Raw genomic sequence first — 22,364 nt, 5'->3', positions numbered from 1 at the left:
ACCTCTTTGTACCTCAGTTGATCTTTCAGACACACCCATTATTATGTAACACATAACAGTGCAAGACATCCTGCATGGGTGATGCTGACAGAGCAGGGAGCTGCTGTTTTGGTGCAGTTATTGACGTATTGGCATTGTAGTGATGGATAGTTTTGGCATTGATATGATTTATTGTCAGCAAATGTATTTAAATAGAGATACTTTACTTGCATGATTCATAATGAACAGTACATGTCTTAGGCTAAATATATTTAAAAATCGTTCATATCACTCAGTTATGAGAGGAGTCTGTATGTGTCTCGCTGAATCTTGTGTTTCTGAATGTGTGTTTTTCTTGCACAGGTTTTCTCTATACGTTTGCATGCACGAGTCTTGCAGTATTACAGCCTCATATGGCTCCCCAGGCTTGTCGCTGTGGGTGCAGCAGGGTGTGTGTGGTTGGAATCACCCACACTCGTTTTCACAGCCCTATTTGTTTCCTATATTCAGAGCCTGTCAGCAGTGCTGATGAGGGCTCTATTGTGTGAAGGACATTTGCTGATGCAAGACACTGAAAATAAAGTAAACAATCAATTCTTGTCTAGCGCAAGGCCAAGCCAGACTTGTTAATTGGTTTAATACATTTATACATGAAAGCAGAATGAAATGAGATTTTCACAGGGTTGTGACAGTGAGTAGTGCACACCTCGTCTCTTTTACCCCTTACCACTTAATACTTCTGCCTGTTACAGCTTGGCAGCCTGTGGGTAATAAAGTTAATACTGTCAGACGTCGTCTCATCAGCTCTCTCAGGCTCTTTTGCTGCAGTGGAGAGTCTTATCAGGTCTCAACACAACACTGAGTAGCAACCATACCCCTGCCTCACTTCATGCTGCTTCCATTATTCATGTGCATTTGCCCAGGTGAGAACAAACCCGGGATCAGAAGTTGGCAGAACGGCTTATTAGATATTTAGACGCGGCTGAGCATGCTGGAGGATGGAAGGGATGAAGAACGAGTCTCACTGTCAACAAAAAATGTCATCGGTAAGCAGACTTCCAGCCTGGTGGCTCGTGTTGTGGCTGTGAACTGCTGACCCTGGAAATCAGACGTGGAGATAGACTGAGGTCAAGCGGGCAGTAACATGTAATTCCTCTCTTCAAATATTCCCTTTTCTGGAGCAAACTTACAGCACTTGGATACACTCTTGGATACTTGGATCCAGAGTCATTGGTTTGTTCTTAAGAACAAATATGATTTACTTCATGTTCAATCTCTCCTTCAATCTCCAGACTGCCCCTCTGTCTCCCTTCCTTTGAAGCCTCAATTTGGCTGCTGAAGCCAATTAATAAGTGTACTCTGATACACAAAGAATATTGACGAACATTTTCAAAGCTAGTCCACCTTGAACAGTGTCCAGAGCTACAACACTGACTCTGCTGTATTTTCTTTGGCTACTGGCTCAGCAGAACTCGCCAATAACTAAAATTCTGCAGCAAAACTAAAACACAAACCAAAATGACATAAAATAAGATGATGGAGAGAAAAATCTATTGTCTCGCCTTGCAGGAAACAAACTCGCTTGTATTGACACCAATTCAGCTTCATTTTTTCCTATATTCTCTTCTGACTGTGTGTATGTGTACAAGAGCATGGCGCCAAGTTAATGGCTTACCTTTTACTGTTATTTTCTATATATATGCAAATTTACTCCACATCGTGTGAAAAAGCAATCTACGCACCACATAAACGGCACTTTCAGCTTCCGAAAAGAGGTTCTTTTCAGTGGGAAATTGCATTTCTGGCCCATGTACACCTATATTAGCCTGCAAAGACCGTCAACAAAACAATAGCCCTCCGTATGAAGACTGACGATATGTTCCTGTAAAGTTAAACAGCTGACAACTTCAAATGCATTGTATCTGTGCTCTAAATGAGCAGGTTAACTGACCCGTAAGTTGCCGGCCACTTCATCAGCAGCTTGCCAAACTGTATTAGCAAATGATGTCGTCCAAGCTGGTGTTATTGATTCTCGAGGAGGCAGAACGTGTGTCAATAAGGTCTCCAAAGCACCAACAGTCCCGGCTGCTTGTATGACGGCTGTCCTAATTAAGAAACATCTCTGAGGGAAAAAAAAAAAAAAAACCCACCTCGGATTTGTCTACTTTTCCTCCTCGTTTTGTTAGATAAAAACAAAATGTTTCAGGAAGAGAAAAACCTACACTCAGCAGCTCCAGATTCTCCTCGTGTGTGGTGATAACATCGAGATAAAGGAAGACAAAGAGTCAAGCGGGAGAAATGTCTTGGTGGCAAATGTGTGCGTTCTTGTGTAGTTATGTGTGCGTGCTACCTCCTGTGCATGCTGTTTCCTAAATACCCCCGGCAGCTGGGGTTCAATCCACCAAAATGTCTGCACAGCCTGCCAGCCGAGGGAAATACATTTATACGCCTGATACAAAAGATAGTACAGATGAAAGACTTGTTGGAGTTGTCTCGGCTGAATCATCCGTAACCTCATTACACACAGTCGGAGCAACTAACCTCGTTATGGGGACGAGTCTCCCTCCCTCCCTCCTTTCCTCAATAGAGGTGCAGAAAAAAACTGTGTAAAATGACAAAATGAAATCGACGATTCAATACTTAAAATCCTGGATGGATTTTCCGTTCCAGCGCCGGTGCCCTCAGAGCACAAGGCCTTACCGCCACACCTCATGCTGCACGTTGTAGGACCACGTGTGCCTGGATGTACAAGGGCTGCATTTATCCAGATGCAATGGGAAATTTCTCCTAACCGTTACATTAAACTAAACTGCACTGAGCTGTGAGCAGTGAGAATGGGCTTCTTGACCAAAAGCCATTAAACACAAGCTCTCCTGCTCTTAGTACAGCATTCACCTTGGGTCAAAGTCTGTATGCTCGCCGCCGACATAATACATTCAGGAGGGCCATTTGCCACTTCAGCTGTTGTAGATGGTTCCATTAATAAAGCAGGAGGTGTTTGTGATGTCCTACTAGGCTTTTCAGCTATTCATTATGAGCCGGTGTCAGGGAAAGTGTGAGGGAGACATAGAAACATACACAGGTAATCCAAAGGAGATGAAAAAACACAGGGAGGTCGAGAGAAATCAACTCAAAAATAGATTACACACCCCGAGAGAGAAAAACAAAAAGAGCAATAAAATGGAGAGGTGGGGGACCTTGCCACCGGTGTGACCCCAGGGAGGGGGTTCCTGTCCTCTATCTCACGCTCTTGCTCTACAAAGTCAGAGCCTTCTATTTATACAGCACTGTAATGTTTGGCATTTCCTTCGAGGGGGGAGAGTGTGAGCCATTGTTTTCCTTGGCCGCTGTTCGATTGGCTCAGCAGGCTCCGCGCATTCAAATGTCAGCGGCTTACAGCTCTATTTGTTCGATTAGTTTTATTTATCACCGATAAACAATCATTCGTTCCATCTTGAGATGGGAGATCTTGTCAGTGGTGAAAAGACGTGATGGATGAGCTCAGACTGGATGGATTTTTTTTCCTCCACCCTTTCAAAAATGTCGTTATGAGTTCTACGTTGTATCCAGTCTAAACACAGATCTGAGCTTTCTGACAATGTTGCAAAGAATCACACACATAATTGTTGGAAACAAAGTCACTTGCAGGGCCGAGCAATCCCTTGAAACTTCACTGCTAAAGAGGAGCACAGGCAATGTAATATTACAGGAATAATATTACTGTAATATATTACAGTGTATGCATCCAAAATTCTTCAAAAGGGACAATGTTTGCTTGGGCTTAGATGGAGTTTGTGCTTTCATACTCTCTGAAACATTCTGAATAATGTGTTTGTGCATTGAGAAAATGAGAAAAACAGTCAACCCCCTCCACCCCTTGCTGCAGCCCTGCAACTGAAGCCGACACAAATCAATAGGTTGTTAGTTAAACAATAGCTACCCAACATTGCCGGCATTTTAAAAATAGCCATTCCCCAGTGCACAGCAAAACCAAAGAGAGTAATTGTGAAGGTTAACAATGCCGACTGCTATATCAATATTGAACTGAACCAATGGCCTGGAGGGCTCAGGTCCACAAGAACTCATATTCACGGTAATGATAGGTTGGACAAAATGGTCAACTTCAGTGGAAAAAGGTCATAGTTTAAGGAACTAATAGTGTCTCAGTATAGCCTCCTGCAGGCAGTGAGAGGTGCTCTGTGTTTAGCACAGGGTCTTCTAGGGGAAAATATCTGATTCTTAGAGATCGCTGAAACTAAGAGAGGAAAAGAGCTGCTTTTAGAGAGAACGTGTTCCTCAAAAAATGCCTGCTGGGTGGATGAGGGTGTATGATGAAAGTATGTAACGTGTCTGTATGTGAGTGCATGAGTAAGTCGAGGAATGAGCCATGCTTTTATTTTTTTGTTTTTGCTCCTCTACCCCTGTGACTTCTTCTCTTTGTGCTCTGCTCTGCGTGGCTATTAACCTTCCCCAGAATCCTCCAAACATCCTTGAAGCTCAAAAATCTTCTTTCACGCCTCCTCCTGTTTACACCTACCCTCTCGATCTGTCTCTTTATAGTTATTTTGCTCTCTCTGCCACTGTTTTCCGTGCCCAATCCTACTATTTTTGTCACGAATGCCTCCCTGCCTGTGCTGGCATTAGTATAGAGGCGTTCATTATAGCAAGATACTCTCTGTGAAATGGCCCAGAAAAAAAAGAGAGTGAGAGCTAGTAACAGGTTTCCACTATAGTTCGAAGTCTTTATGAAAACAATCTTCTAATGCAGCGACGTGTGAAGCAAGTTGGAAATGTTATTCTTGTACACTGCTCTGTGTTAAGCATTATGTAGAATCGGCCAAGATATCCTGAGATAATCCATTAAATGTTGAAAATCAATAACAGCTACACCCCTGGGTCACACCATCAGTCCCTGGGCAGAGCTCCCCACCTCCACCACTTCCATGGCTCCTGCATCCCAGACAGAGGAGGTGTGGTACACTCTGCCCAACAGTGAGGCTTCTGGGGTGGGCAGCATGACGGCAGAACCGGGCCTGATCCCAAGCTTCTGGTGCCAGCAGGTGAGATCATGGGAAACACGTGCGTCGCTGCAGGAGTATAGACAGGCAGCTGGCTGTTAACTAGCGTGTTGGGAGGTTGGGCACCTCCTCAGCTCAGCTGCTGCTGGGCTGGGGTGGAAAAGCCCCCTCTCTCTTCCTGTCTGGGTGGATTCTTTTTGGATTTGGACCTCAGCGTTTTTTATATGTTTTGCACACGTCAGAGCAACAGGACAAGCTAAGGCTGCAATCACACCCACACTGCAATGTTTTTCAGCTCAAAAAATAACCCAAATGTTACTTCAGTTTTTTTGTATTTGGTCATTTAGGCTCAAGCCAATTACTGCTGGGCAATGCTTTGCAAACGCAAGGCTCTGAAGTTGCTGATCATTAGACATCTTGCAAGGTTAGACTTAATGGCAGTTGGAAAGCTGAAGTAAATCTCTGCATTTACATAAAATAATACACAGTTCAACAAAGAAGATGTTTTCCTTCATATTTGCTGTTTTTCATATTCTACTGATAAATTTCAACTCATCATTCATACCTGCTTGCGCATGATTTCAAAACTTTCAAAACTCTCATCCTCACCTTCCCTGTGTAACCACACAGTATGTCACCAAATGACTGAATAAAGCTGACATCTGTTAATGGAGAATTAATATTCACTTCAAATTGATGTCTCATTATTGAATTAAGCATCCGTATTCCTTTCCAAAATGTGCCCTCCTGCTAGGATAGAGTACTTTATTGATCCACTGAGGGAAAATGCAGTGTTGCAGCAGCAATTCACATGTCACAAAACACACGTAGCTTACACTAAACTGACATGAGGTTACTAAAGAAAAAACTGAACTATCTTGCACTCAAGATGTCACCTGAGTTCAAATGAGATTTTCTCACCTCCGAAAACAAACTGAGACAGTGGGGGAAACACCTCAGAATCAACATCTTCAAGCACTCTTTGTGTGAACGCAGCTTTGAAATGAGAGCCTGTTATTGTGGCCAATGTGTCTGTCCAATAAGGTGTGATCTTGAGAGCTCCCTGGCTAATTAGGTTTCAAATGGCACCACTCTCATGCTAACTGAAGCCGCAGCAGGAGCAACAATTCGATTTTAGCCTCATGGGATTCCAGTGTAAAGTGATGCTGTGTTAATGTTATCCAAAGTCTCTGGACATTCAGCGTTGACCTCAGGGGACTGCAGCCAGTACGCCCTTAATGAAGTAAAAATGTGGGAACTCTTCACCTGCTATTGTGACAGATCTCTGCGACAGAGTAAAGCTTGTAGTCTGCTGCAGATACCCTCCACAAGATCATTTCTTTAGTACTAACACTTATGCATACCACACTGTCATTAATGCCAGCTGAGAAGGTCTGCACTTGCATTAGAAGACACTGAGAGACAGAGAGGTGGAAAAAAGAAAGGAAAGAAACTGTCAGCCGAGGAAAAAAGCAAGAGTTATAGTAATACGTGTCCTTCTTCACTCTTTGAGTACATTTGAGTCTTCATGTGGTTCAGATAATTGCTTTCCAAACTTCTCTTTCTCAGGTAAGTGGGCTGTTGAATCTGGCATCAGTGGAGCCTGCAGCCTTGAACTAAAGCCTGCAGCTTATTGGCTTTCACTGGTTTACCTCTAGAGACTGGACCATGACATGTTCTCTGCCACCACCCGTTTGTCAGCTGAGCTACCCACTCATGTAAAATTAAAGCCTATGATGCAGCGGTTCATATCATGTGATCTGTTCCTGGCACAGCATATAGAATTTAGACTAAAATATGTTTTGCATAAAGCAACATGAGGTCTGTATCTTCCTAGGGGTGAGGAGTGGTATTGCAGTGAGTCTGTTAACTTCTGGTCCCAAGCTTCTTTCCAAAATAGGCCCACAATCCATTTTTGTTCCTAACCTATTTGCTTAGTTGTGTACTTGAAAGCTCAGTTTATGCTCTGAGACATCCGCCTGGAAAAGATCCTCTAAGGATCAATTGAGAGAAACAGCTGGAAGCTGGACCAATCAGTAAATTATGTGGATTACATGATGATGGGAATGAGCACCGCATTTAGTTTGCAGCTGACTGGATAAATACCAGCCAAATTGAATGCAAAGTAATTTAGGTCTATGATGCCTCCAGCCAAAGCGACTGTCTATTGATCCTTGCCAGACCACAGTAAGCAAAGTGAACGATATAGGCTGGCTTTAGTAAGCTATTCGCTTAGTTTACAAGCCTTTACATTTGAGGACAACTCTAAAAGTTTCAGGAATCCCAAACATACAGCCAGATTTGGTTTACGAGCGGAGAGCAAAAGCTTTTCTCCTCCCAAATGTATTCTCATTCCTGTGTGCTCTGTTCTGCTCAGATAGCATGGCGTGCCAGATGACCAGCCAGGTGCAACTGCTCAGGCCCGCTCTGAACAGCAGCAAGGTAGATATTTAAGGCCCAACCAGCATAACCATAAAATCAGGTTAATATTTTGGCCCAAAGGAGAAAGTTAAGCAACATGGTGCCGTGCATGACAACTCCTTGCTGATCTCCATGCAGCGCAAAATGTATTTGGGAGAAGCAATGCTTCTCTTGGCAGGGACCGTCATAGCACTCAGAGCAATGAAGAGATCAAAGGAGTGTGGAGACAAAAACAGGAGGCAATCTGTCACACCATACATCCATCCATGCTGGCTCTACTTTGACTCCTGCATTCATTCCCTTGATCAACTCTATATCTCCATCTCTTGCCCTAGAACTGCCTCAGCCTCACTGGCTGCTGGCTCCCACTCACTTGACACTGCCACACTACTGCACATACACTCACATGCACTATTTATGCTCTCACATACCAATACATATTTTAACACTATCCATACTTCAGTTATCTCAGCATATGGTCCTCACTGTTATTCATACATCACTGTACATATATACATTAATCTGTGCTTTGTTCTCTCAGCCTAATGACAATAAGGTTGAATGTACTATAAATCACACACAAACCATTTCCTCCATTAAGGAACGCTCCCCAGCGAGACTTGGCCATCTGGGAGCTGTTTTTGTAAATTCTATAACTAATCACTAACACATACATTTCATTCATTATCACACAAATCATAACTGTGGCTATAAAAGTGAGTTATTTTTTCCTTGTAAACAAGATTAATCTAAGTTGCCAATTACGTCCAACTACTTCTGAGGCACCCTAGTCTGTTGCAAGATAAATCTTAGAGTCCATCCATCCATCCATCCATCCATCCATCCATCCATCCATCCATCCATCCATCCATTTTCTATACCTGACTATCCCTTTCGGGGGTTGCAGGGGAGCTGGAGCCTATCCCAGCTGTCAACGGGCCAGAGGCGGGGTACACCCTGGACCGGTCGCCAGTTGATCGAGGGGCAACATATAGAGACAGACAACCATTCACGCTCACACTCACACTGAGGGGCAATTTTAGAGTCACCAATTAACCTGATGAGCATGTTTTTGGTTTGTGGGAGGAAGCCGGAGTGCCCGGAGAGAACCCACGCAAGCACGGGAAGAACATGCAAACTTCACACAGCAGGGCCCTGCCCGACCTGGGGATCAAACCGGCGACCTTCTTGCTGTGAGGCACGCGCACTACCTGCTGCGACACTGTGCCGCCTAAATCTTAGAGTGGAAGAGATATTTTGTTCTTTGGTATATGATTTTTAACAGGATGTACATGCAGCTGGCTAGAGCCAAAGACTGCTGTTCCACCTGCTCTGACACTTCCCATTTAACATAAGCAGCCAAGCTTTCTTCTTTTCTGTGCCAACTCGTGTGGCCAGCATGAAGCTTGCTGCAAATCCCTGTGGTTTTGTTGCTTTTTTTTTATAGACTTTCTTTTGAAAAGGAGCTTTCTATCAGTACACATGCATTGGTTTACTGCTTTACACAACTCAGGACAACACGAGGAGTATTCGATACCGTGATTATGCTTACTTCAATGCTCCCAACACATCACTTTTGTGGCAACCATGAAAGCATGTCCTCTTGGGTATTATTGCTGTTATAAAAGAGACAAATAACAGCATTTCATCCTACCACAATGACACAAACACTGAAACCTAACAGCATATTTAAACCAAAGCCTGCTTCCACTGATTTAAGCCCAACATTTGTTAATACAGAAGGGTTTCCTCCCCTCATTTACTATCCGTGTATGCACAAACAATATGGCCGTGGGTAGAAATTCAGGAGCACGCATTTTATCAAAGGGACTGTGTCTGCTCCTTGCGATGATTTATTTGCATTGTTTAGTAGAATTTGTGGAATTGCTGTGGTCTAGAGTCGTTGCAGAAAGCTGGGACACCATGACGAATTGTAAGTGGTGGAGCAGAGGGCAGGGATTTTAAAACATCAGGGTGCAGATTCATGGCTTCTCTTGGTATGTGCGTCAGCTGCTTGAAACTGACCACCTCAATAAACACACACCACGTTTCTCTCTGGTCTTTGGAGGTCCCCGCTGTCATGAGGGTCAGATGATATTATGTACTGAGACGAATATTACTGGCTGCATTTCAGTTCGTCTGTTTCAAAGTTGCATCAAGATACATGGAAGACTTTCAAGACCTTTTAATGCCACTAGGAATTAAATGTATGACTTATGACATCTCTGAAATGAAGATGAAAAAAAAAAGTCCTCTCGGAGTGCAGGTCTGTCTGACTGGGCTTACTTCTGAGCTGCTGAACACTAGACTTTATTTAAAAGTCTTCAAGGACTTTTGAGAACTCGAGTAAAGGTGAGGAACACAACATAATTTATGATCTGATAAGTACTTGCAGAGACCTTGATAAATCAGCTAAATGTCACAAGTCCCTTTATGTAAAAATGGCCGGAGTGCAATCAGAGATATTTTCTAGACAATCAGCACTGTGGGAAGTAAGGCAAAAATGAGGCCAATTACATTACTGCTGCTGTTTTCTTCAGTTTACTGATATAGTGTGCTGTGTTATTCAAGTTCCCATAAAACAGCTGGTGTACTGCTATTTACTTTAGCATATTTTTGTATTTCCTGTAAAAACGGGCAGCTATAGAAAGGGACTTGTCGCAGGTATTGATTGATGTTTACAGTAGCCGGCCCCTGCGAAGTGGCTAACATTAGCGATTCTTTTTAGCTGACTCTGCCCAGACTGGGAGCTCCCAGTGAACATGGCCGACCCAGTACTGAACACAGCCTTTGAGACTGGCGGAGGCCAGTTTGATGACAGGGAAAATAGCCTACCGAGGTGGTTTTCTTACCTGACACCCAGCTAAAAGGACCACTCGCTGCAAAGCTGAGTTAAGTAGCTAATGGTGGCTACACTTAGCAGCAGTTAGCAACAAGGAAAGCTATCTGTCCATTGGGAAACTGTAAATCACTGTTATTCTCTGTCCTCACACAGGCTTCTAGTGGTCTTGGAGGCCCTGTTCAACAGGATGATGCTAGTTAGCAGCTGTTAGCAGTTTTTAACATTTTTACATTTTTTATAATTTCCAGGAAATTACAAATTAAATTATCATTAATAATACCAACAAAATGGCCATTGTTGCCACTGTCGGGCCAGATACTGCTGCACAGGTGACATATAGCACGAGATGTGAGTAAAAACATTGATTTAGACTTCATGGGAACTTTAACACCCTCTTATGGCCAGACTGTTGCACTCACTGCACAAAAAGTCAAATGATTCAAAGTAGTAATGCACACACCCAAAACTGCATTGTGTGACACTAATAACATTACGTCTTCTGCAATCCAAACCATGACTGTTAAAAGGCGTCAAGAATTAAAATGTTTAACTTTGTTTTGATTCATTAGATGCAATCAGACACCATACATTGGGCAACAATGTTTCTTTAATGCTACCACTTTGCCCTTAATCCCCTTGCCACCCTCTGTGAATGGACTTAACTTTATGCAAAAAAAACCACCAAGAAAAACAGGATAATCGCAGGTAAAGCAGACACATCAGTGAGCTTTGCAATGCGCCCACAAGAGAGCTGGATGGAAGGAGAGAGGACAGAGACTGATGATTGATGCATGGATAAACCAAGAGAGAGAAAAAAGAGAGAGGCTTTAAGGAGAGGGAGGATGAGAGAGAGACCACAGGAAAACAACCCTAAAGTTAGACAGACAGGAAAGAGAATGTATGGCTTTTGAAGGTATAAGTGGCAGCCTAGAGCAGTGACTCTGTTCTTGTCTATTTGAAATGGAAGCATACATGAGTGTGCCGATGTGTAATCGGCTTGATGAGCCATGTTGTGTAATGGTACGAGACAGGGCAGCTCTGAGGCTTTATGGCAAAAAAAAAAACAAAAACAGAATTGGGTAAACTACTACTACAGTGCACTCACAGGACGTGTACAGGGCTGATTGGGTTTGTGCTCTTATCATGGTTTTGCTTTGCTCAAACAGATGGCACACACACACACACACACAGAAAGAGAGAGAGGCGGTGTATAAATCTGGAAACAGATTTTAAGATTCAGCAAAGAGCCACTGATTTAAGTACAGGTTCGAGTTGAATAGAAAGCAGCAAACTACTCAAGATGCACTTCCTGACAGGCTTACATCTCGTAACAACCGCGGTGACCTTCCCTGTTCATGCCACCCAACACTTCAGCATACAGAGGCAGTCAAAGCAGCCTAACAACAGGCACTTTCCCTCATGCTGTCAGCTGAGCTCAGCAGGATCATCAGAACATAGATGGGTTCAGTGTCTGGCATTCAGCACCGCATGAGCTGAATTATGCGCGGTGACACTTCAACACTCTCCTGACAACTTTGCGCATTTCATCATAATTTGACAGGGTATTAATTTCTGGGGCACCGGCTCACTTCAACGCTACCCGGTGGCAGATTTGTTTTTGATTTTCCAGTCAGTGTTCATTGCTTTGAATCAGCTGGAATCAGAAGGGAAAGACTGGCTTAAAAAGTGACATATACACATCTGTCAAACTATAATTATTGAGCGGTCATCAGCGACTGTCATCTCTTCAGCTGTCGGAAAATGTGAAAAATCAAACATGAATTAGCATTTAATTAATGTTAAAAAAATGCTGCAATCACATTAAAACTCCCGATGTTACAGTGATACTATAGAAAGAAAATTAAGACAATATCGCAACCTCATACCCTCAAATTCTACAGAAACGTTACAAGAACAGTTCAGGTTACTGCTTTTCTGTTGGAAGAATGCAGAAAAAGCCGGACAGGAAGAGGATGCCATAAGGACGCTTGTGTCACTCCTATCAAAAATGAGATGAAATGTAAATAACCAACGCGTCTGCTTCGTGTCAGAAAGCGTGCAGCTCTCCAAATGAGCCTACAAAGACCCCGAAATAAGCAGTGGGACGCACATGCTTGTTTAAACTGTTCCACATGCTTTGCATGACAGCAGCACATGAATCTCTGTGCTGAATCATTCTAATAACAAGAGTCTGCCATCCTGTGCTCAGCAGGACTGCCCAAAGTAAAGACGGGTGCTGCTTAATGGTCTTATGGGGGTTACAGGGCACATCAAGGCAAAAATGTACAATGTAAGAAAAACATACTGTCTTTATCTTATGATTCACTCTCAGCACAAGCATCCACACACATTACTGTTGTCCAATTTGGCAGCCCGCTAAACCAACAACACAGATCTGTCCATATATGGCCGAACATCAGATTGGATCCGCACGTCTCTAGACATGACAACACAGGGGAGACCCTGTCCATAACGCACCAAGTGTCTCAAGTTGGACCATTCTGCCAGCAGCCTACTTCAGACGTGCGCGTCTGAATCTGCTCCATTCAGCAGAAAGCTTACGGAGAACACATCAAGAAAATCCCCAATAGATGGTGGAAAAAATAACCACCGGTTCCCGTTTCTATTCCCGGGCGCCTCTCTCACCCCGGCGTGTCTGTGCGCTGACACAAACCTGAACCCCACGCAGCAGCCAGACCGAGCCAGACACCTCTCCGCGCCGAGGGGAGGGGTTTCAGACACCTACCAGCCGTACATGCCGAACACTCTTTTCTTCTGTCATCTTGAAAGTAGCCCGAAATGAAGTTGGAAGAAACACGGGCGCGGGTGGACAGAGGAGGGGGCTGAGCCGAGCCGAGCCGAGCCGGGATACTGCTGATGACTCCTTCTCCCCGAGTCTGTTCCACAAACGGCGCAACGGCGCGCGACGCAAAACAGCAGCCCGGTGCAGCGCTCCGCTGGCGACAGCTCCCAGGCAAGCGGAATATTCAACTTTGGAAAAATGAGAGAGGGAAGAGAAACGCTGAGAGGGAGAGGGAGAGTGAGAGAGCGAGAGAGAGAGAGAGCAGCCAGACAATCACAGGAAAGCGGCTCCTCCTACCCATACAATGCAAAAAGCCAGCAGATAGAGCGGCTTCAGTGCGTTCAGCTGAGCGGAGCCCGGCGCGTTACTCCAAACTGTAACGCGCGCTTACTGTTGCCAAATGGCTAATTTAATGCGCGCGCTGGCAGCAGACAACACGTCACACTGATTCATTGATCTTATTTGGATCCTCACGTTTAAGTCTGAGGCCAAAGCGGGTGGTAACAACTATGAAGTTACCTCGGTACTGTTGCAACCTGCTGCCCTTTAACAGGGGTCAGGCAGTGAGGTCACAGCCGCTTTAATTCACCTTAACAGAGGCGGTTAAGAGTGGATGACAGCAGTTTTCCAGCCAGGATGACGAATGAATTAAAGGCCACAATCGCTCCTCATTTTCTTATCCTGGAAAATGATGCAAGCCTGGGTAATAAAGCAGGCTTCAGATATTAAAAGTCCTGCGCTGTTCATTAGTATCAATAAGTTAAAACAGGGAGGTAATATCATGTTCAATTGCAAAAAAAAAAAGGGCCCAAAGGCGGCAATTAGAATATTCATAGATTTAAACTTGGGCAAAAGTGGTTTATAATAATGGCGATATCACACTTTAATTTCCTGGATTAATTACTTGATTCTGAGCGTGTGTGCGCAAAGTAATCCCTGTGTGTTTTATTGTGTGTGTAATGCTCCTATATGGCACATTTTATTACTAAATGGTGATTTATATGTCTCCCGTTGTGTTTCTGCACAATATCACACACACACACACACACACACACACACACACACACACACACACACACACACACACACACACACACACACACACACACACACTGGAGATATATGCTGGAAAAAAAAATGTCAGAGGAACCAGAAGTTTGTTGGAAGGGGATCTGGGTGCTGTCTCTTTCTGTACGTGTGTGTTCTGCTGCTTTGATGTGTGTTGGAAACAGTGCAGAGGTTCGGGTGTTTTGCAGAGCTTTCCCTCCAGACTGCACCTGTCTGACTGAACTCTGCCTGTAATACCATCTCCTCCCCGTGCATTGCTCTCTGCATTAGGGCCACATGCCTCATAATAAAAGACAGATGCAAGTCTACTTTCGTTTTTTCATTGTTCTTCAGTGGGTTTTATTTTCCGTCTTATGTTACGCATTCTACATATTTATTTCCAACCTTATTGTTATCTTATTTTTACACTTATTATCAAGTGGGTTTTATTCTCCATCTTATTTTCTGTCCTTGTTTTTATGTTTATTCTGTCGTATTTATGTCAAGCACTTGATGCATGTAATTTCTCTGTTGTAAAGCTCCTTGAGCTGCATTCCTCGTACAGAAGATGCTGTACAAATAAAGTTTAATAGAAATACTCTGTTATTAAATCGTCAGAGTAATGCAGTATTGAGGCAAATGTTACCCAGAACTGATCATACACCCCTTTAGGCTCCTACAGATTAAGAAAAAGTGTATTTGACATATCAACAACTGCTACTGTACGAACAGCGTTTAAAAGCCAAGTTCAAAGGATGCTTTGAAGAGTTATTTCTGACTGTTGCCCTCAAAAATCACTGGTCATGTCAAATGAATACTCTTCTGCAGGCAGCAGCCTCCATACATACTGTACAGTATTTGTACAGCCTTTTTAGATGTCACTGTTGAGGTGTCATTGATAGTTTTATGGGATTAGGATTACTGGCTGAATATCATTCATACCATGAAACATGTGTTTGATAGTTTACCACACAGTCAAATGAACCTAGAGTGTAGAAAGAAGCAGTGGCACGAAGGCGTAACACGGTGGATAAACAGTACCAGACAAGGTGCGGCCTGACAAGCAGGTGTGCTCAATGACTGTCAACAAGTCACCACAAATCGTCTGACAGCCTGTCTGTTTCATTAAGCCTTCTGTTTACTATATTTACCTGTTTGTCTACATTGAAGACAACTACAAAAGCAGTCATGCCTTCTCTTGTCCTGATAACTGTTTGTGGACCTCCTCGTGGCCAAACCCTGTCTTCCTGTCTGCAGCAGTGTCGGCCTCCCACTGTGCAAATCGTCCTGCTGACCTGCCCTGCACCCTACGGTAGATTCCATCTGTTCTGCTTTTCCCACCAAAATCTTGTCACTGTGATGCTGCCGTGGGGTTACCAGACCAACAGGTAGAATGGTATTTCAGTCCAATTGCAAGAATAACATAGATTGCGAATTGTGTGCAAACGAAGTGTGGATCTTAATTATAGTTTTCCAAAAAGTTGACTGTACTCAGTAATTTGGTGCAGTTGGATTTGGTTGGTCAACACAAAAGATGAATTTTTCTAATATGTTACAGATTAATGGACAACTGTTTTCTCATCTACACTACAGCAAATCCCTGCATATTTTCCATATGTGATCAGATCTTATTAAGGGAGCACATTTTCTTTAGTGCATGCTACAGCAAGAAATATTAAACTTTAATTCACAGGGGGCATATTTTGGATTTTAATAGGTCTTTTACCCTTTGAGTCTGACAGAATGGTTGCGCTGATTGACTGCAAAGACCTAGCCTGGATCCAGCCCCAGGCATCCATCAGTGCTGTCTTCACTTAGATATCCCCGCTGACCACGTGGACATCTGATTATTGTGACTGGCAGTCGTCTCCTCTGAAGGCAGCTTCAGCATCCAGCCCTCTAAATGAACTCAGCAATTTGTGGGCTGGATAGCACTAATGTATGTCTGCTCGCAGTGCGGAGCAGCCACTTGCTGCTGTGCTGTGATTGGTCCGAGGACTGCTGTTGACATTTTGACAGAAGCCCGTGTCTTTTTTTTTTTTCCCCAGTCTCTCACCCTAAGCTACTGAGACATACTGTAGTACTAGCTGGCTATCACACCACTCCCATGAGATTACAGCAACATAAGCAAATACAACTGATAACACCTGATAACACTTGCAGCCTTTCATTAATAAAGCAAAGCCTGCGGGCGAGACAAGCTCATTCAGGTAGTCAGCTTGAGTCTGCTGCTACACTCACATGACACACTCTTCTTATGGCGTACATATATCCAAGGCATCCTTGTGATTATCGAGAAGTGCTTCGGCTGTCAGTGCATACAGTCTGATAGCTATATGCTCTCACTTGCTGCCACCACTGCTGCTCCTGTTCATAAAACATTTTTAAGCTCCACATCATCTGTTGACACCATGTTTCTCTTTGTGGGGGAAGTTATAATCTTTACTCCCCGCTCTGGGCTGTGCCAATTTTGGCACTTGACGAGGTCAGAGCCTAGAAACCAAATATTAATGCTATATATTATCAACTTTTATATTGTAATTCCTCCTGAGGCAATAATACTGTGTATGACTTCACTGTTTGAATGGAATCAGAGTTGGACTTCAGTTGGGAATATCAGTTTGCTCCCATGCTTCTTGAATAAAAAGTTACTGTAAAGCTTATTTTGGCCCATGTTGTAGGGACACTTCTAGCAAACAGAGATGCTAATGTGTAATAATTCCATGTCAGCCTGGAGGACAATCACAACGCCAGTGATATCACTGTACGTGTGCAATAAGATAGTAAAGAAGCAGCACTTGTTTGACTGTTTTGGAATGAAAAAGGTTGCCTTAGAAAACAGAAGACATGATGGAAAGTGTGATGAATACATGTGAAAGACAAAGAGCCTGTGACAGAATGAGGACAGGCTGGAGGACTGAGGCTGCTGTGGACAGTAAACACACTGGCCACTGGAGACTTGGCCTCACTATTGTGTTACTGTAGCCCAGGCATGGGGCATATTCAGTATCAAATTACCATCAGCGCCAATACTTAACAATGTCTGTGTGTGTGTGTGTGTGTGTGTGTGTGTATGTGTGTGTGTGTGTGTGTGCGTGTGTGCATGCACTTACATGACAAATCACCAACACCACCAAACAGTGTGTATCCAGAGGAAACGCATCAGCTCCCGTCTTCCTCTTTCCTCTCCCAGCCCTGAGCCCACAGCTCATCAGGGACTTATTGTACAGCAGCAGTCTGTCTGAGTGCTGCAGCAACATGAAGTGATTGGGAAAACCACTCATTGCAGAGACATAAAAAAACCTTTGTTCCCTTCAGAACATAAGAATTTCTGTCGGAGTGCGGAGACCTCCGGAGAGTGATCCGGTTCTGTTAATATTCTGTGCCTGCATGTGTTTCCTGCTATTGTGGTGATCATTTCATTTCACTCTCATTTTACTGAACTGTTATCTTCATTTCTTTGATTACAATCACCCATTGTTAACCTAGCGAGATAGCTGGGAGATGTAATATGGTACTGTGAACATTTTCATTCACTTTCATTCGGCAACAAATGCACCAGTAATTTAACAGCGCTTCACCGAGCAGAACAGTAATAGCCTTGTAACTCAAATAACGTATGTGTATTTCGCCGTTATTTCACCGCGATAAAATGCCACAGGTTGGTAGTAATAAACATTTTTTAATGTAGTTAAAGGTGACATCCTCTAAGCCATCTTCTTCATTTAAAAATTGATGCCCCCATAAACAGATCAATAAAACACTCAGAGGGCATAAAGTCGCTGGGTGTGGCGTCGCTCCATCAGCTTTCCATTAGTCTCGCCACCTCTAAGCTGATATTTTTTGCCAATAGTGAGAAGATTATTGTTTGTTTGGGTTTTTTTTTTTTTTTTTGCTTTAAAATAAACAAAGGACTGGTTCAGGTTTTCAAAACTGTTTCAGGTGGAGAACCGAGGGCGCTGTGTGTTGTCGAATGCTGTCGTGTTCACCTTTATGCAGCTGAGCAGGTGTGTTTTCCCTTCTGAAATCCTCAGTCTCACTTAAACAAATCTAACTGGACACTGATGCAAACTAGCCACTGTAGCTACAAGAGCCCAAAGTGTCAGCTCTGTTACTGCAGACATGCTGCTTTAAGTAGAAATGCTGAATCCGTGAATTTTTGCTTCCTCCAGGACTTAGTTTGACAGCGATATCGAAGGGAGGCTTAACTGTGTAGTGGTGCATATATTTAGACGGTGAGCAGGTCAGATCGGTGTCACGTTGGTGACAGGATCGGATGTATAGTTGGTAAGAGAAAACTATATTGGTGCTGGCAGTGTAAACCAAACTGAAGACGTGATGACCCCTGTCGGATGAAATAACCCTGTGTTCTTTGACTGGCAATGGCTGTGTGTGTGTGTGTGTGTGTGTGTGTGTGTGTGTGTGTGTGTGTGTGTGTGTGTGTGTGTGTGTGTGTGTGTGTGTGTGTGTGTGTGTGCATGTGTTTGCATGTGTGTGCTCAGCAGAGGGAAGGCCCAGTGTTTCTTATCATAGTCACGTTGCCTTCTTCACCCTCTGGCTCCACACCAAGACCGGCTGGAGCCGAACGCAGGCTGTCCACAGACACAGAGCCAAATCAAAGGACTGACGACTACTGTGCTCGTTTGTATCACAGTGTGTGAGAGAGAGAGAGAGAGAGAGAGAGAAAAACATAAAACATTTTGAAAAGAAAATGTCCACTTTCCACCTGTTCACACATTCTTATATGGTCATTCGAATGGACAGTGATCCACGTGCGTGTTTGTCATCCAGAGAGTCAGAGTACTGTGCAATGCTAAGACAACAAATATATGTGGTCAAAATGATCCCTCTAACTGCACTGACCTTTGCAGCTGAACTTTACAGCACACCTCGACTGGTCCAGACTTTGAGACTTTTCGCTTTGATCCAAACTGTGCCAAACAGCCGACCCTCCTGCTGAAATGAGGTGATCCCGATGCACATCGAATTAGTTCGGCTCGTTTCTCGTGTGAAATCTTTTTGGATGAACGATGCAACAAAACAAAATGAGCCGCAGTAGCACACCGGGAGAGGAGACAGTTAGTGCGATGACTTCATAAAGAGTCAGCTGGAAAAAAAAGTATTGTTCTCTATTATTTTCAGACAAGATGAGAGCGAGACGTCAGACACGTGCTCGTCGACAAACCAATCAACTGCAAGTACAGGGGGACGCAGGTGATGACAACAAATCTGCCACGTGTAGCTCTTTAGTGAAAAACTGACCCAATATAATGCACTTTACAATGTAAAAAACACCCATGAACCTTTGTTTTGACCGTCTGGTGTGAAAAGGCCCATTGACAGATACTATAAACAGAGATTTTAATAGCTTTTATAGCTCCTTAACACTGTTTGTTATAATTACAGTGCTTATCTAGCCAGTAGTGTATCTACACCATAATTCATAATATTAGATAATATTTGGACATTATAGAACTCAGATGCAATTAGGAGCTTTGGGGCAACTCATTAGGATTAGCAGACTAAAACCACGCGCAACCAATTTGAAAGCTGGATGTCTGATGGAGACTCGAGCTTGAACATAAAGTTAATCTGTATATTTTGGGAGGAACTTTCCACACAGCACAACTGATACAGAAAAAAGGTCATCGGAGCCATAAATGGGAAGTTAGAACAATTCAAATGAAAAGGAGCAGATGGGACGTTACTTGTTAAAAGAATCAAGTAAAAATCAATACAGCCAACGCATAACAGCAACACCACCCAACAGCGAGCGAAACCAACGTTTCATGACAACACTGTAATACTTATGTAACTTCCTCTGATAGGCTTCCATATAAACATGGCCGTCTGAAACCTCTAAAAAGGAACGCGGAGTCAAATGCAGCTCGTTTCCATAATGTCACGTTTGTGTTTTCTGCTCGAGTGGCCACCCGGCTGGGGAACATGCCGCTCGTTGTCAGCTGTCAGAGTCTGTAGGATCATGGGAGCTGCTTCTTGTTTTTTTTTTTTTTTTCCGATGATGATGCAACAAGTTGAGCTTTGGTTTACTGGTTTACTGGTAGCCCCGCACTGTATCACAGATAGAGAGATTTGTTTCCAGAGGCAAGAGGGTGACTTGTGTGTTAGAGCTTTTTTAAATACATTCTGACTGGGACACATACAGCAAATATTAATTCTGCTGCTGGTGTCTGTCACAACACCATTAAAGTCATGTTTTTTACTTCACAGTGACCTAATGAACTGCAGAGACAGACTTAAAATGACGCACTGAAACAGTTCAGACAGCCGTTATCATAAATTCAGATATACTCACTTTTATAATTGAAGAGTTTAAGTGAACATCATCACAATTTTAGCTTCACTTCTGCGCTTGGAAATATTACAGAAACAAAGTAAACAAACATGCATGAGAAAACTGGAAAAATGGATGAATAGTACAGTCAATTTGAGAGCGATAGCAGGATTCAGTGTTTTGATGTGCAGCGTTTGCGCTTCACTTTTGATTACATCTGGATCACGGATCAAGCCTTTAAAAGACATTCCAAATTAGAGCACTGCTTAGTATTGCTCAATGACGCAGATATGGTCAATTATGTAAAATGAGTATCCCACATCCCCTGGGCACCACGGAAGTCGTTTAGGATTACAGGCATCTGGAATTGGCTCACTCACCTTATCGCTGTCACAGTGGATCAATAGGGCCCTCCTGCTAAGCACTTATAATTTCATTTCCCCTATTGCAAAGACTTTACGCTTCCTCTCAAGGGTTGGCGGCTAAAACTCAGGATCCTGCATGGTGCATAAATTACAGAAGCCCTGAGAGGTCAGTGAGGAAAAAAAAAAAAAAATCTGCTGATTCAGCCTAATCTAGCTTGTTTTCTCTCCTGTGTTTATCGCTCAAGAGCAGATGAAATAAATAGTTCTGCCAAAATAATCTTTCCAAGGTTCTCACATAAAGGTTGAAAAAAGTTTTGCCAGGTGGGGGAAAAAAAAAAAAAGTGTTTGTGGTTGTAATACTCCTTTTGGCCACAAGAGGCTGAAGTGCACCACACACTGTGACAGTACCACCCCCGACTTGTAGGACTGCAATATGTGCAAATGTAGCATCAAGCAGCATATTTCCTGTACTATTCCTGACTTGCGTACAAATTCCAAACTGTATATGTAACATAACATGGCATATTTTATTATTCTCAACGGTATATAATTCTTGTACTTTCTTTTACATTTTAACTTAGCGTTTTCATTTTGAAAGTTCTGCGCTGTGCTGTGTTACCAAGTCAAATTCCTGTGTCAACTAAGTCTAAAAATAAGTCAATGTTGACTTTTGGATTCACACTGAAGACGAACCATGGTGTCCTGGGAGAAAGCTTATACACCAACTGCCTCGGTATGTGTGCTTTGTCACTACGTCACCTGACTTCCTTAGGCCTTTCTGCTAGAAAGCTTTCTGCCAGGAAGGACTTCCTGGCCATGTGTGGCGCACTTCGGCCTCTTGTGACTGAAATGAGTATTACAACAGCAAAAATGATCCTGACAAAACAAACAAACAATTTCACCTGCCAAAACCTTTTTTTTTCCACATGTCCTGAAGTCATAAACACAGGAGAGAAAACAATTTAGATGAGACAGATCACCCAGAATTTTTATTTTCACTTGCCTCTCAGGGCTTCCGTAATTAGCTGTAGCCTCAACAACAATTTTCCCCTGGATGGATAGCTCCACTGTGTAAAACATGGTTGGTTCTCAGACTCAGGTGGCCTGAAGGGAGGAGGCTGCACTAAGGACAGTTTTAATGACAGATGACCGGAGGAGAAGTGCTAAACATGCTGATCAGTCACTGTGAGTGTCACACAAACACTCACACGCACCCTTCTAACAGCTCCATTATAAAAGAAGTCGCCTAGTGAATGTTTATTACATAAGCCACAACACAACTGCCGTCTCATGAAAAACAAGTGAAACAATGAGAATGACAGATTAAGCATCAGGCCATCAGCTGAGCTGAAATAATGAGATCTGACTCTGCAGTGATGGAATTAAAACCTCACTGGTGTAGGGTGGATGACATTACCGGTTGTTGTTGCAACAAAGCGTGTGTATCTGTGCTGCTGCTGCAGCAAAAGGCAAGCAACAGAAGTGGGAAAGACAGAGGGAGCCTGAGAAGAGGACATAAAAAGCAAAAAGACGGAGGAGGCATATAGAGAAAATATGGGTCAGGCAGAGAAAGACAGGGAAAGCTCAATGTAAA

General features: G+C 43.3%; 1 protein-coding gene across 3 annotated transcripts in view; it reads right to left on the bottom strand.

Annotated features, from left to right (window-relative positions):
* The window catches only part of mid2 (midline 2), a 147,391-nt gene that overhangs the window by 84,089 nt on the left and 40,938 nt on the right, over nt 1–22,364 (bottom strand). Inside the window, exon 1 of one of the 3 annotated variants that reach the window (XM_070962634.1) lies at nt 13,007–13,302. The exons of 1 other annotated variant lie outside the window; for it this stretch is intronic. The gene's annotated coding sequence lies outside the window, so the exon portion shown is untranslated. Of the gene's footprint in view, nt 1–13,006; nt 13,303–22,364 lie in introns of those variants that run through there. One more of the 3 variants, XM_070962632.1, reaches the window with a different exon arrangement.

This window comes from Chaetodon trifascialis, chromosome 5, assembly GCF_039877785.1.
Source record: "Chaetodon trifascialis isolate fChaTrf1 chromosome 5, fChaTrf1.hap1, whole genome shotgun sequence".
Classification (NCBI taxonomy): domain Eukaryota; kingdom Metazoa; phylum Chordata; class Actinopteri; order Chaetodontiformes; family Chaetodontidae; genus Chaetodon; species Chaetodon trifascialis.
Note: the sequence above shows the minus strand (reverse complement) of the source record. Positions and strands in the feature narration are given on the sequence as shown.